The following is a 15,620-nucleotide window of genomic DNA, read 5'->3' on the forward strand; positions in this document are numbered from 1 at the left end:
TGATTGCTTGCAACTGCGTATAAATCACTGTCTAAAGCATTGTTTTCTTTTGTCTCCCTCAAATATCCAGCATTAATTCTGGAGTAATAGGATTGGCAAACTACAATGTATATTATTCTCGTCTGTAAATGAAAATAACTATTAGTTAGTGTCCAACAGAGATTATCAGCTAGATGTCTTAGCAGTAGCTCTATTTTATGCAGGCAGAATTTAAATAGGATTGGGGTCAGCAGTAATTTAGTCTGATTAGGGATGTGGTTTTTGGTTATTGCTGAGCTGTATACAGATTTGAAAAGAACACAGGCAGAGAACTTGCGTGGAAGTAAATGAGAATAAAACTTAATCCTTTTCTATTTTCTTTAAGCATCTGCTTCTTCTTTTATGTGCAAGGGAAAGGGGCAGGTAAGGAAATATGTGTGTGATTGAGTGATCTGTGAATTATTTGCATTGACAAATTAATAACCTCACCATACGGTGCAAAAGGGATGGAAACGTGTACTGTGCAAGTTGGTGTGTGGCAAATTTCATAATACTGTGCATTAGTGATTTCTAGGAGAGGATTTTCTCAAAAACTCATATTGCCGGCTTAACTTGATTCCCAGCAAGGATACAAATCTTGCCTCTCACCTGATGAGAACAAAATTGGGATAATGGTGACTGTGTTTCCTATTGCATGCTTTGCGTAACATAAAGGACACAAGTTGTCTTCCTGTTGTCCAGTGGTGCAGGTCATTTTGCATAAAGCAAAGCACCAGATTCTGGTGCTTTGCCTGTGTTGTCAGATGTTATCAGGTGCAGGTTTGCCTGGGTGCTCTCTTGATATTTTTTCTTTATTTACTGTGAAAAACAGTCAGGTATGGCATTCTGCTGCACCAGCATGGAAGTGTCACACACACGCCTGCCCGTGCGAATAAACCTGTCTGTGGGAAGGTGTCACCTGAGGGTGATGTGCCTCGGTGAGGCTCCTTTGCTGTTAGGTTCGCATCCAACAGCACCTGGGAGCAGAGTACAGCAGGTGGGGATTGCGCTTCTCCACCAAACCGGCAAAGAAAAGCGGTAGGTTTCTCTCAAGTTCTCCTGTCCCTTTATATTTTAACTTTATCATCTGTCTCCAAGTGGGGTGAGTCAGTTGTGGAAAACCTCTGTGAAATGAACTGAGGCAGTTTGTGGAAGTAGGTGAAAAATGCTGCTAGGAATGAGCTTTAAGTGTCAAGGGAGGCTCGGGGAGAAAAGCTCTTCCGTTTGTAATCCAAGGATTACATCTCCTCCAGGGCTGGGAAAGCTAGCTTTTTCTTCATTTGCTTCTCATTTTTCTACAGCTGCTACACTCCTTTCTGGGCTAAAATAAGGTGAACAAAGACATAGTAAAGTAAGCAGCCTGTGTATTTGTGGCAACAGTGGCAGCATGAGCAGCATTCACGGCAGTCAGGGTACCCACTGCTGCATGGTCAGTGTGAAGCACCACCAGTGAGGTTTCTTTCCCCCATGGAGCTGTGGATGCATGTTGTTCAGTCCCCCTCTCACTGCTTTTGTGCCCCTGTGCATCATTCAGCCCTCCCCTCTGCGGCGTGCAGCACCTCCACCTCTCCGCAGGCTGGTGTGCTCTCAGCCCCCATCATGTTTGGTAAAGCCAACATCAGCAGTGCTGTTGGAAACACGTACAAAATTTAAGTCTTTCAACCTCTATGTGAAAGAAATATTAGGGAAGAGATATTTTACACTGCAAAAGAAATTGCAGTTCGGATGCTTGTCTGTGGTTCAGCTACACTTTGTGAACCTCTTAGTTCTCCCAAGCCACTTTGCAAATTCCATATAGCTACACATTTTCTGGTGGTTTCCTACTGCTGTGCTGGTAGTCCCAGATAGAAACCTGAAAAAACATTTTCCTACATAATTTCAAAACCTAAAGAATGTTGGATTTGAGTTGAATTGTTAAAAATACATGGGGAGAATCTTAGATTTCTAAACCAGCTACAGATGTCATTTTCAGGCTGACACTTGCTGTGTTCCTGTGCCTCTGTAGTAGTCGAGGATGTTTCTTTCCAGCCTTCAGCTGAAGAGGCAAGGATTAGCAGAGGCAACTCCTGCTGAGATGCACATGGTACAGTTTTACACGATGCTAATCATCTCTGCATTGAAAAAATGATGTGAAATATTCCAGGTTCTTCTCTCAGAACTTTGGATGTTGCAGAAATGAGTTAAAGCCCCCTTCCCACAGATGGATTTATTCAAGCAAAAAGTGCAAATACACGACTTGCACACAGACATGTGAGTGTGTGTGTGACACAAACGTGTCCTCCTGTGCCTAGGTGAAGCAGTAGCTAAGGTCAGGCACTTCCACACTTTTCTACCTTCCAAGTTTTAGTCACACTACATTTTCAGATGGAGGCTTGTAAATGTTAGCAGGAAATGAGCTTATCAGTCCAGGAATGTAAATCACAAACTTCTTCAGTTCTTAATCTAGCCTGGGAATTTGAATGCAGAAGAAACAAAGGATTAACGGGGCTCTGATTTTTATGTCACACATGCGTTAGTCTGATGCCTGTTGCCGTAGATACAGCACAACCGATCCGTGAGCAGCCAGCTGACTATAATCCAGTTTCTTTGTACATAAAAACGGTGCTGCGGTTGTATGTGGCTAAGCATACTTCTTCCACGAGGTGAAGGAGATGCACGAACAGCATCTCTTGTTAGCTGGGGACAACCCTTGGTGTCCCCGTGCCAGCATGAGGTCCACAACTTGGAAACAGAGGGGGCCGAGAGGAGCTCTGGGAGTAGGGGACAGTCTGGAGAGTGTTCCTAGTGCCCCTGCCACAGCTAGGAGTGGTAGAAGGCAACTAAAGCCAGACAAACTTCCTCTCAAACCATGGAAATCCAAACAGAGGCCTTATTTATTAAAATGATTAAGTCATGTATTCATTTTCATTGAGTATGTTTTTGGTCTGTGAATGCAGGATTTGGAACTGCCCGTTCTGCGCTCTTTTTTCCATGTCTAAGCCATTCTCACTCCGGTCATGTTTTAGTCCAGCTACATCCTTTTCCCCATAAGAGCACACTGCCTGCTGAGCAACTGCAGTGTGAAGGAATTTGGTGTTGGAGACGGGACACTTGTGCTTCTCGTCTCACCTTTATAGCCTTGATATGCGTGAAATATTTCCCAAGTCTCACAGTCACTGCAGCCGGCCCTACTTTACATGTTATTTTTGTTATTTAAAAGGACTCCTTTACTAACATTGGTCTTTTTGGTCTTTATTAAGTGAGCACTCTTCATGGCAAATGTGCACTTAAATCTATTGTTCCATGCTGTTTTTTCCAAATACAGTCTTTTCACTTCTCTTTCTCCAAAGAGCATGAGAATGGACAAAATGTGAAGCATGTGTAAGTGAAATGATGGTGTACAGCCCAGAGGAGAAAGGAGATCAATTAAAAGAAAATAATAATTAAAAAAAAAAAAAAGTATTGAAATCTCTCTTATAATGGATTCAGAAGTTGCCTGCTTGCTTGCTTGTTAATGTGGGTCTATTAGGACTGCTAGCTCCGCTGCCTCTGTTTAGCTCTTTGTGAAGACCTTTTCATACTGTATTTTTCAAATACAGAACTAAAACCATGCTGAGCTTTTCTTTTGCCCTGACAAGAGCTTTTATGTATGTGCAGTGGCTGCCTTCCATTTGCTATCTTGTTCTCCAGTCCTGGGCAAAGCTCTCTGTGTGTCAGAAGCAGGCAGCCCTACCATCCTGGCGTTACCTCTGGTTACTAGGAGCAGGATTTCCATGCTCCTGGAAGGAGCGACCCGTTTTTTGATTCATTATTTGCCTGTCCTTCTTGTGCTTAAATGAGAGAAACCTCTGTTTCCTTTGGGAGGGACAGGGACAATGGAAAGTAGTACCCTTCCTGATAAAGAGGCTTCGGACTCTTTGTCAGTGACAAGTCAGCTGTGAATATGTATTTCCCCAAACAAACACGCTGTACATATATGCTGGCGGTCTGCTACATATCCTTGACCTCAGCTGCTCTATCCAGAGGACTGGAAGTATGCGAGGCATGCCGAGTACTCTTCTTGCAGGTACTAGCAATGATGGGTTGAGAACAAAGAGAGAAGAAATAATCACAGAGTGGTTTCTAAGCCAGCCATTTTTTTTACAGAAATGTGTACATGAATATATGAATACAGATAGGTGCATAAGTAATGAAAAAGAAAGGAACTAGCTTTAACATCAGCTTGCAGAGCAGCGTGCTTGGCATTGTTTTGTACCTCTTTGTACAGTCTCAGTAAAGAAACCAGGAGCCGAACGGGCAAAAAGCCAGCGCTCCCCGCTCAGCCCCACATTCACCAGGACTTCCCACAGGCTTGCAGAGCGCTGCCAGGGGCCTCTTGGGGCCGCTCTGTATGGCACGCTTACAGCCTCTGCAGCGGTCCCATCCTCAGCAAATGGGACATGGTGGTCGGGGTCGGTGCTTTCAGCTCGGGAGGCATGCAGGACGGTGTCGGGAAGGGTGCGGTGACACGGTGACACCCGTCCTGTGCCCTGTTCCTGGCTGCGTACCTGCCTCTGAGCCTGCTCTCTGCCAGTTTGGGTGCCTGGGAAAGCCGGCACTGTGGGCGCATTTGGTGGCTGTGGGCAGAGGGAAGTCTGGATCTAGACTAGGGAAAAAAAAATATGTGTATTGATGCCTATAAACATATATAACTGTCTTAATAATGTGCCTAAAGTGCCCAAATATTTAATTCATGGAAGTGTGTAGCATACAAGCGGTGTTTAAATGTTCATCTCAAAATAACGCATCCCTCTTTCCCGTTTCTGCAGTGAGTACCAGCAAAAGGGCAAAGCAAGGCATTTAATTATATTGTAATTTAAATACAACTTTCATCCAAAGTAGGACTCTGTGAGAAAGGCTATTTTTAGACTGAAATTTTGGAGCAGACCTCTTCTGTTGTAGTATGACGTACTTCTAATAAATCTCCCATGTTTTGGAGATCAGCTTTCAAAATGTTTGTGTCATAGAAGCTTGCCGTTTCTGTGTTTTCTCCTATATTTGAACCATTTCAGTTTTTGTAGCTTTAGTTTTTGTTGGCTAGTTTGGGTAAGTAGTTTAGTCCAAGAACACTGGTGTGGTTTTTATCATTGTGACTGGACTCTTCTGTTAATGGTTTACTTAAAACAAAGATAGGTATTTGCTGTGGCGTTCGCTGGCCAGTCATAACTATCTGGAGTATTTCAAGTATTCCTAGGTTTTCACTCACAAGGATAAGAACATCTGTAGCCGGCTGTCCCTTTTCATGTTGCCTGCTTCTGCTTTAAATATTCCTCTTGGGATTCCCAGGATATCTGGTAAAGGCATTTGAGACTTTGAATCAGGATGAATCGTAGCCTGCCTGGGGCCACTGGCTCTAGCCGTGCCTGTGGGACAGACAGCGGACACAGCTGAGTTTGCAGAGCATGACATGGGGCTGCAGCGCCCGTGGCACAGCGCTGGGTATGGCCAAGCACCCGCACCTCTCCCTGACGGTTTGGGGAAATGCTACTCCGTGTCTGCAGGGGGACCGAGTGTCTCCATTCTTCCAATGCGCTGGGGACGTATAGCAGTGCCATACGAGGCTGCTTCAGGCTCCGTGTCCTCGTGCTGGGGCACTACAGTGAATGTGATCATTAACTGGAATGAAGTTAAACATCAACAGCAAAGAAAAGAGAACCGGGGCACGAGAGGATCCCGTGTCTGTCCGTTACGGCATGTGCACATCTCTGTTCTGCAGAAAATGTTCATCCATTTATTTAGTGTTTGCAGTTATTATAACAACTGTTAATTCTTCTGAGGAGTTATTTTTATTCCACTGGAAAACTGAATTTGTCATACTCTTTATAATGGATCCTAGCTGGTTTGCACTTTGCTGCCTCTCTAGATGGCCAAAATTCAGCGCTGAAGCTACTGCAGAACTCCCCTCTGCGGCATCCCCATTGTACATGGCGAACTGTCGTTTTTGTTGTATTCCCACTGCATGCACTTAAATCTGTTTAAAGCTGGCATGTATTGGTGGAGCTCAAAAATTAATTCTAAATCAGTAAAGTCGTTTATGAGTATTTACAAAGGAGTTTGGACAGGCTGAGCTGAGCGGATCATAAAGAATTGTTCGTTATACAGCTGGAGAGGTGTGGATTGTGCCATGGCTCCGGCTGCAATGTAAGGCCAAATTCCTTTCCTGTGAGATTGACTGTATGATTGCTGCCAAGTCACAGGAGTCCGTAAAGGCACTCACAAACTGATACACACTGCAATCCATAGAGAGCATCTGGCAGGAGAAGTGTTCTGCCTGACAAAAAGGAACATTCTCTGCCACTCGGCACGTGAGAGTTCACCACGTGCAAGCCTTTGTATCTGGTATTTAATGTCCCTTAGCTAGGTCTTGAAAATAATTGCTCTTTTCAATAAGCCTATATAACCCAAAGTGAGATGATTAAGTTAATTTATTTTGGTTATTTTGCTGTTTGAAATAAATCATTAATTATCATACAGAGCAAGCAGACACCAAGCTAGGTAAACTGGCTTGTAGCACTTCTTTGGTTTTCTCTTAGAGAGAAAAATGTGTTCTCTGTATTTCATTCTAGCTTCTGTCTTTTATCACTGACAACACAAGAACACAGCCTGCCTCGAAGCACTGCCCTGGAATGTCAGCCCGTGCCTCAGCAAGCTCCATGCCCCAGCGAGCCGGCACGGCAGCGGGCTGCTCCCGAGCACCAGCCCCATGCGCCCAGCTCGGTGCTGCAGGGACACACGGGGTGCCAGCATCCCTTTTCCTCCTTGTCCAGGTTCTCAAAGGAGAAGGAACATGCAGAAACAAGAACAGGAAGCACTTTGCAGAATCACAGACAAATTGCCGCTTGCAATCCTCTTTTTAGGTTTTCCAAGTAATGACAGAAATGTTATTTTTTTCTTCTCTTGCTTTCAGACTGCATTTTTCAACATTTTCAGCCTCTTTATTTGTCTTTCATCTCCTAAGAAAATTTGAATAAATATGTAAATGAAACATGAGCGTTTGACACCACACATGGATCCAGAAATATGTGTTTAACAACGCAGGGGTCTCTAGGAAGGAGCCAGACAAAAATTTCTGAGAGCTGCGAAGAAACTTCCTTGCTGTATGTGTGCATACCTTAGCCCACTCTTACCAGTTTTAATGCCACGCCCCAGAGGAGCATACTTCAGCATAAAGTGAAAAGATACAACATTGAAAATGTCATTTCAGCCTGTAGAAATGAAAAGCCAAAGCATCATAGATAAGACCAGGTATAACTACGAGCAGCGTTGTACCAGGAACCACGGTTCACAGAGCTCCCAGTCACTCGAGGACCACCAGCACTGCCGCCTGGCTCAAACCTTAGACAAGTCTCGGGCCGTGCCCCAGCTCCTGCCTGCCGGAGCAATTCCCCACTAGGTAAGGTACACGAGCTCGCTGTTACGCTGCACGCTGTCCTGCCGACCTGTGGGGGTAAGGCAGGCCCCACAGCTCCCACAGTAAGTTTTTTTTTCTAAGTGACTTGAAAAGTATTTAAGCTCTTCATTCACATCCATAAAACAACTCATTCACCGCAGCTGTGCTGGGCAAGGACTCTGCTTACTTTGGGTCCAGCATTGCCTCTCTGGAAGAATGCCTTTTTCAAGGTCTTGGTCACCTTCAGTTTGATTTCAGGCATAAAATTAATCTAGCAGTAATTCTGAGGCCAAGTGAAAAGCAATAAAAATATTTTGTCTAAGGGAACTTGTTTCAGAGATAAAATTAATAATCTCAGAAAGCCAAGTTTACTGCTTCGGCAGAGCGCACGAGCTGTTCTCCTTCAGACAGAGGCCTTTGGCAAAACATTACTTTGTCTGTCCACATCTTTTTTTTCCCCTCCTTTTGAATCCAGACTTCTCTTTTGGGAATCTGTTCTTGGCTCAGAAAACGCCTCTCTGTCCCCAACTCTTTTCTCTCTTTAGTCTCGTTGAAAGCATTGTATGAATTCTCACACTTCTCACTCTGCTTCTAACTTGCTCTTGTTTCAGCTGAAGGTCTTTCTTTTCCTTCCCGCAATATTCCCTTTCACATACCCTCTCTCCTTTTTTTTTCTTCCTCACAACTGCATCTATCGGTTCCAGTATCCCAGTGCCAGAGCTGCCATTCGCAGGTCAGGCAATAAACGTGCTTTGTAGTGGTGCTCTGTAACGCTTTGCAGTACTGGGAGCTGTGCGAGCACGGAACTGTCTCAGCCTGTTGAAACCTTTACCCACGCCTCACTGCTGCAGGAGAAATCCCTGTCTGCTGTCTGACACAAGGGCAGGCGCAGTGCTAGTTCGGTGGTGTTTGAAAACCAACCCAGGTTCTCTGTGATTGCTTTTAGTAGCTTGCACTGAGCACAGCCCCCCAGGAAGGAGGTGTCTGCACAGACAGCTGGGGGTCTCCTTGGTACAGGAGAGGTGAAGCTGAAGGCAGTTTGCTGGTGCCAGGTCTGTGTTTCCTGTCGCAGCAGTCATGGAGAGGGTGTAGCAGAAGCGGGGCTGAAATGTATGGTTCTCTGACCAGTCCTTAATAGAACAACTTCTGGACCCCTTCAAAAATCACACAAATTAGACAGGCTATAAAAAAGAAATCAAAAATGCAAGATGAAAAGTATAATAATACAATACTACCAAAGAGCACAAAGCTTGGCTTGGTGTGCCTTTTCTTATACTGACTTCCTCTTCATTTTGCAGAAGTCACTCCTAACTTGCATTTTCTTTCTCTCCAATGGCAGAATCAGCAGAAAGGGGCAGAACTGAAATCTGAAGGATGTACATTTAAGTCTCTGCTCTGTCAAGAGGTTTCCTAGCTGGTCATGGACATGTCATTTACATCTTTGCAACTTGACAAAAAAATGGGTCCTTTCCAGCTCAGAGGGCAATGCTAGAGCTGCAGCTGACCAGGTAATAAGACAAATACTTCTAAGCGATGCTTCAGCTGTGGTTTTAATCCTCAGCTTTTAATGGGAGTTGTTGCATGTAAGTGCTGAGATGTGCTTTGGGGTTTTGTGTACTTGTTTCATGTATGCATATGTATATACACATAAAAGCTGTATGCATTTGTATAATTTATCAGAATTATTTTGGTAGGGCTGTGTGGATTCTTGTGCATTGCTTATCTAATTGCATTCACTGTTAATAGCCTCCTTTCTTAATTAACATAAGGTTCTTTTAGAGAAGCGAATGATGGGAATGATGTCAAAAGGGCTCACTGAAGAAGAAAGCCAATCAGTTCTAAAATGGTGATGTAGTAGATGAGAAAATGGAAGAATGCAACAAAAGGTCAGCCTGGGATATGTCTCTTCAGTCCTAAGGATCTTCAGAGAAGCAGAGATGAAAATGAACTTTGAAGTTTTGTACAGTAGGTTAGGAAATAAGTCAGTCAAGGTGAAGGAGATAAAAAGGGCTTAGAAAATAGAAAATATGATAGAAGTTATTTCCAAATGAGAGGAACACTGAAGTGATTGCTAGAAAATAAGAGCAGAAATCTGACCGCGAGGGCGATAACTACAAAATTGTGTTTGAGTTTAATGAAACCATAGTGGAAAATTTCAGCACACACTAACAGACTAAATCCTGACAACTAAAATGTATTTGAGTTAACTAGCAGGTTCAGAGCTGAATTGGGAACACTTCTAATAGCTTGAAAAAGAAAAATAATAAAAGAAGTGCCAATTTTTCAGAATGTTTAGGAAAGGAGCAATCTTTCATAAACTGATTTTTTCCAAAAAACCAAGCACCACAAAAACCTCCTTACACGTTGTTTGGAGAACTCCCAGCACACAGTTTGGGAGTTACAATGTAGAAGGAACGGTGAAACGAGGGAATGGCTTCCCACTTCGCAGATGCAGGAATTCTGTCAAACTCATTGTCATGGAGGTGCAATTAGTCACGTTACAGCCAAAATCAGGGTCTTTCTGAAGTCAGTAATAAAACTCCTGCAGCCTTTCGTGGAACCCAGATCCCACCCGTTACGTATGTGTTGGTGCATAGTTTCCACTGAAGGGACCTCAGCCAAGAAGCTAAGCGAAGCGTGGAATCTGAATGTGGGGAGGACAAATGGCAAACTCCATTTTAAGGAGGAAAGGCACACTGTGGAGTTTCAACTCATTAGAGAAAAACATTTATAAGCTTATGTGCCTCACACTCCAGATTTCCTCATTTTCTGATTCTGTTGCTATGACAGCCATAAAATTCCAGGATTTTAATACAGCAAAGGGAAAGTCAGGTGAGTAACTCTGGGTTAATCACTTGTGTCATTGCCTGACAGTGAACCATGCTTTCCTGAAAATCAGCCCAGTTAAGGTACACCATCAAATAGGGCTCGGGTGTCTAACCAGAGAGATGCAGGTTTGAAAGTCTCAGCCTGCATTCCCAGTGCCTGCCCTGTCTGTAGAGCTGCAGCACCGCATTGGGGTTTCTTGGGGGTCCCGGGGTGCAGGATCAGCATGAGGTGGACAGGCACAGCCCTAAAGGGGCTACAGAAATGGGTGCTTTTTCTGCCCCAGCTGTAAGGAATGACACCAGCAGTGAATCAAACCCATAAGCTATTATCTATCATTATGGAAGTTGACCACAAACACAGTGGTTCTTCAGGTGCCTTTTTTTTTTTTTTTTTTTTTTTTTTTAACTAGGGCTAAGAACTAGCTCTTTGGAAATATCCGCCCAGCTCCCTCATCCCCCTGCCATTAATTCAGGCATTTTCTCTGCAACATGCAGGCAAAGAAGGAATAAAGAAAGAGCAGACAGAAAATAGCATCCTTCAGCTGCAAAGATGTGGTTGTGCAGGCTCCCAAGCTTTCTTTAGTTTCTAATAGCAACCACAAAATGTCTTCGGCTATGGCAAGCAATGCTTCAATCCTTTTGTTGGGAAATGTTTGAAGTTCCTTATCTTCCTGCTAGGCTGTTGAAATAGCAACATCTTATGAACTATTGTAATCAGTTAAAAGAGTTCATATCTACATTTTTCAGAGCCTTTTCCTTGACTGTTCCCCTACAGAAAGGGCATTCTTTGGATTAATGATTTGAAATTCACTTTCAGAATTGCAGACATGTAAATGCAATCCTAAAACTGGAAAAACACTGTATAGAAATAAATTGGAGATGAAGGGACTCAGTTTTCTGTTTCTCGATTCTCCTTTAAAATTCAGATTCATTGCACATTCACTGAACAAAGCTTACAAGTAGGTGTAACTTTTGGAAAGTTCGATAACATTTTATAGAAATTACCTACTTTAACAATAGGCTAACCCCAGTGGAACTAATTATCTCCACTGAAGTCCGTGCAATTTTTACTAGTGAAAGTATTGTAGATATAAAACTTGTTGGAAAATAAAAAGCAACAGGAAAAGAGGACAAATAATTCCAGCAAGGCAGGAACTGGTTCTCACGTCGGAATTAAATCCCACATACACACAATTCGGTCACGATGCTGAAGTCTGCACAGCTCCTGCTGGGAAGCTCCCAGGCACCGGACAATGACAGCTGGGGTTGCTACGTAGCTGCCCTCACGCTGCAGGAGATGCCCTGAGGAGCCACCCTCGATGCAGGCAGTGAACAAACATTATTAGGGAAGGTTGCTGTTAACAGACCTGGTTAACCAGTAGCATCAGCTTAAGTGTTAGTAAACATAGGGTTGTTTTTATAATGGTGCAGATGGGAAGTTCATAACTTGCATGACAAGAACCAAGGAGGCAGCAGACCTCAAGCACCAGGCATGTCTCAGTGGGTGCTCATTCTTTCCTACTCCCTTTCTGCTGTCCTGTTCCAAGCTACGTCCCAGTTTAGCAGTAAGTATTGAGACTTGCTTCAGAGTTGTTAGTCCTTGATGGAAACATCAAATCCTGCTGTATATTTCCCATTAATGTAAGCTGAGATCGCATCTGAAGTACCTCAGAGGCACACTGATGCACCTGAAGTGACTCAGTCTGTGGGTTTTACACAGTGCCCACAGCTGGACCTTACTGGGACCATCCGTGGTGAGAAAGGAGGGGTGGTTTTGGGCAAGGGATAGGGAGAGAATAAGCTGGCAGTGAAACATTTGTTTCCATATGCCTTGGCTGAAAGGAAGGCAATTAGAATGCAGGCACCAACAGGTTCTGTATTACTGCAGTGCAATCTGTTGGGGTTTTTTGTCCCTGAAAGCTTTTAGCTAATGCTGCAGAGCTTTCTGCCTGTGCTGATCATTTTAGCAACAGCAAAAACGATTGAGAGAAAAACTGAAAGAATTAAGGAACCCACCTTTGGCTGTCTGATCGATTTATATTTACAATTTAGCTGAGTGTTACCCAGAGCAAAATCTCTCACAGTCTGTAGCAGTACGGGACAGAGCGGGCAGGGCGGGGAGAGGAGCGAGGCTGCGTCCCTGCTGGGTGCTGGGGCTGGCGGTGCTCTGCGATTGCCTGTGGCGGTGGGGAACGAGTGTCCTCCTCAGCACAGATCTCCTGCTCGCACTGGCACCGCTCCCTTGAAGTTCGTGGCCCTGCCAGAGCGCAGGAAGCAGTAGCAGAAGCATTCTGCCAGTGGCCTGGCTGCAGCACTCTTGCATCTGGTCTGCGCTTCAGTTTGGGGTGACCTCTGTCGCTCCTGTTGTCGTGGCAGGGCTCTGGGAGACAGTGAGAGTCTTATTCATTCATGCATGCTAATTACGAGATGGAGACTGGCACTAATCTTCTGAGAACAGTTGGCTCTTTTCCAAGTAACTGTAAACAGACTGCCTGAAGTCATGAAAAGAGCTTAAAGAGAATATTTATATTGATATCTCATAGCTGCCAGTGCAGCGCATGGGACCTGGCTTTGAAAAAGGACAATTTTGAAGCTGTGTAACTCACAGCAAATTTACAGCGTTTATTTCTGCTGCAGTCAGTTTCCATGGGCGCTGGTTCTTGTTTCATATCTCCCTATGTCCTCAAAACAACTGGGAGAGAGAGGGGACTGATGAAAGTATGGATTAAGAAGCATTGGTGCAGCAAACAATGTAAGTCCCTTTATATAAAGATACTTCTAGAGAATTTTCCTGAATATCTCCAGGTTGTCTGCAAAGCTGAAGAACTAGAGACCCCCAACATACAAGAGCTCGGCAATGTATATGAAAGCTTTTTGAAACTTAACATAAATAATGCCCAATTATTTTTCTTCCTCTTCTGTCACATTGCACATTGTAACTTTCTGGAAGAGTTAATGCTTAGGAGATTCAGTTCATATAAATCAGTGTAATTCATTTGGATTTTAAACCTTTTAGTTCATCTTATGTACTTGTTAGAGAAGTAAATAACGGTTGAGATAAATGCAGTGATTGCTCTTCCACAGCTCTAAAATTCCATTGGGATAACATGAAAAAGCTGTTAATGCGTAAGAAGCTAATCATCTGCACGTGGTACCAGAAGAAGATAAGGAGTAAGAATAATATGACAGCAGTTCTGTGCATTTGCTTTGTGGTTTGGTAGCACAAGGCCGGCCTTGTAAAAGCGCTAAGCATGGTAAAACTTTTGAATATATTTGAAACTTCCAGCATAGAGGTACATGTGTAGTGCTGAGCATGAAGAGAGACCCGGAGTCTCTCCGGTCTGATCTCCCATATGCACGAGCCATCCCAGTTTACTCGGTTACCGGTGCACTGAGGTTTGTGGAAGAGGTTATCAGGCTGAGAAAAGTATGCTCTTGATTTGAATGTGGGGAAAGATGAATAATCCCTCATTTTTCTTGGTGGATTTTCAGGGAATAACCGCATTCGCCACTGAACAGATCTGTGCATGCCTTTTAATTGTCTGCCCGGTAGTAGCTATGATAAACAGTCTTCTGGGTAGCAAGGGCGATATTGGCATGTTTAGTGGCAGGCAGGTACAGAAATGCTTTCTGGTTTGCTGCAGATTCATTACATCAGCTTTTAGGTCATTTGCACTAGCTAGGAAACAGAGGATTGACTTATTTTTCACTAGTGAGTGTTCAAGGTCACTGACTGGGGTAACCTGATTGCTGTGAAGACAGGGATGAAAGCTGTACTAGCAGATTTCTTCCCTGTGTGCAATGTTTGGGGTTTTACGCTTGGCAAACAGCTGAGCCTTGTCTGTAACCAGCCCTACAGACAGGCACACTCTCCCTGCCTCTATTTAGTTCATTTCAGATTTTTCTCAGCTAGAAAAGCACCTTACTGATTTTACACTGAGACTTTACTTTGTATGAGGTGTTAATAACTACATTTCAATTTCCTTCTTCTCTTAAATTATATAGTTGGTTCTACTTCTATTACAACTTTAATTTTATTGTGAGTCGTATTTCTTTTATCCAGGGTATGAAATCGAACGCTGAGGTGGCCATTCAGAAGCAAAAATTATTCTTGTAAGTGCATCATAGTTAATAAGTATGTGTGACAGAATAATCTTGTAAAAGCTGATTACCTCAATTATTAATAATTAGGATTTATGAGTTAAGTAATATGCTGCAACTGTATCCAATTTCTTGGCAATTTCATGTGGAAAGTTAAGAGATAATTTTAGAAAGAATTCTCTGTGTGAGTTTTCTTTATAATTACCACATAAGGCTGTGAAATCCTAAGTGACAACTGAACTAGCATTTTAGGTTATGCCCGTGGCTTTTCCGTGTGTGCTTTGGTTGTTTGAAGTTGGTGTGGCAATTTGAAGGTTTCTCTCATTAGTGAGACAAAACATTTGTCAGTTTTAATCTTAATGTGCTTTGCTTCATTTTATTCTTACTAATTATTTTGTTTTTCCTGGATTTTTTTCTGGCAGAAGAATTTATTTATCTAAAGTTCATGCATGTGTACATGTCGTTGGATGAGTAATAAAGCAATTTTAATCTACTCTATTTTTTTTTTCCAATTCATTGATACACGAACTCTTGAAGTCTGGAGAAAAGAGCAATTGAAATTCTAACAATTTATTTTTTTCTTTTGGCTTTTCTCCCTTGAAGTACAGCCAGGAACTCAAGCAGGTGCCCATCTTTAAATAAGCAAGTGGTTTTGCTGACTGGCATTGGAAAATTTGTGCGCCCGTACAGGGACCGTCTGTGCCACAGCTGCGTAGCACACCCGTCCCTGCATCCCTCTCCCCATGGCCCCAGGACTCCCTGCTACAAACCCCTGAGCCTGGGGCCCTAAAGAAAGCCCCAAGGTGGTTGCTGGGTGGCAGAGCTCCGCCAGCAAAGCGTTCACCATGCGGTGTTTCTGTTGTGTGCTGTAAAACAGATCGGCCATAGGCCCAGGTCTCCACATGAAAGCTTTGTGTGCTACTTTTTTTAGGCTGAAATCTGGGGAGAAATCAAGTTTGCATCTTGGAGGTGATGGCAGCCCCGGCAGCCAGGTGGGAGGAAAGGTGCTCAGCGTAACAAAGCATCCGCTGGCCTGAGCTACTTGGCTGTTTCCTGGAGCTCAGTGGGATGTAAATGGCCGGAGTGCCTCACAGCTGTGGGTGGCAGAAAGGCTGAGGGTGAAGGCCAAGATGAACAGCCATAGGTATGCACCACACGTTCTTCAGTGCCTGATTTTCCCACCTCCAACACTCTGGGTTGGAGACTATCCCAGGCCAGGATCCAAGCATCCTCAGGTATTCAGGGTATTTCTGTTCTGCCGTCCC

This window comes from Anas acuta, chromosome 9 (genome assembly GCF_963932015.1).
Source record: "Anas acuta chromosome 9, bAnaAcu1.1, whole genome shotgun sequence".
Lineage (NCBI taxonomy): Eukaryota > Metazoa > Chordata > Aves > Anseriformes > Anatidae > Anas > Anas acuta.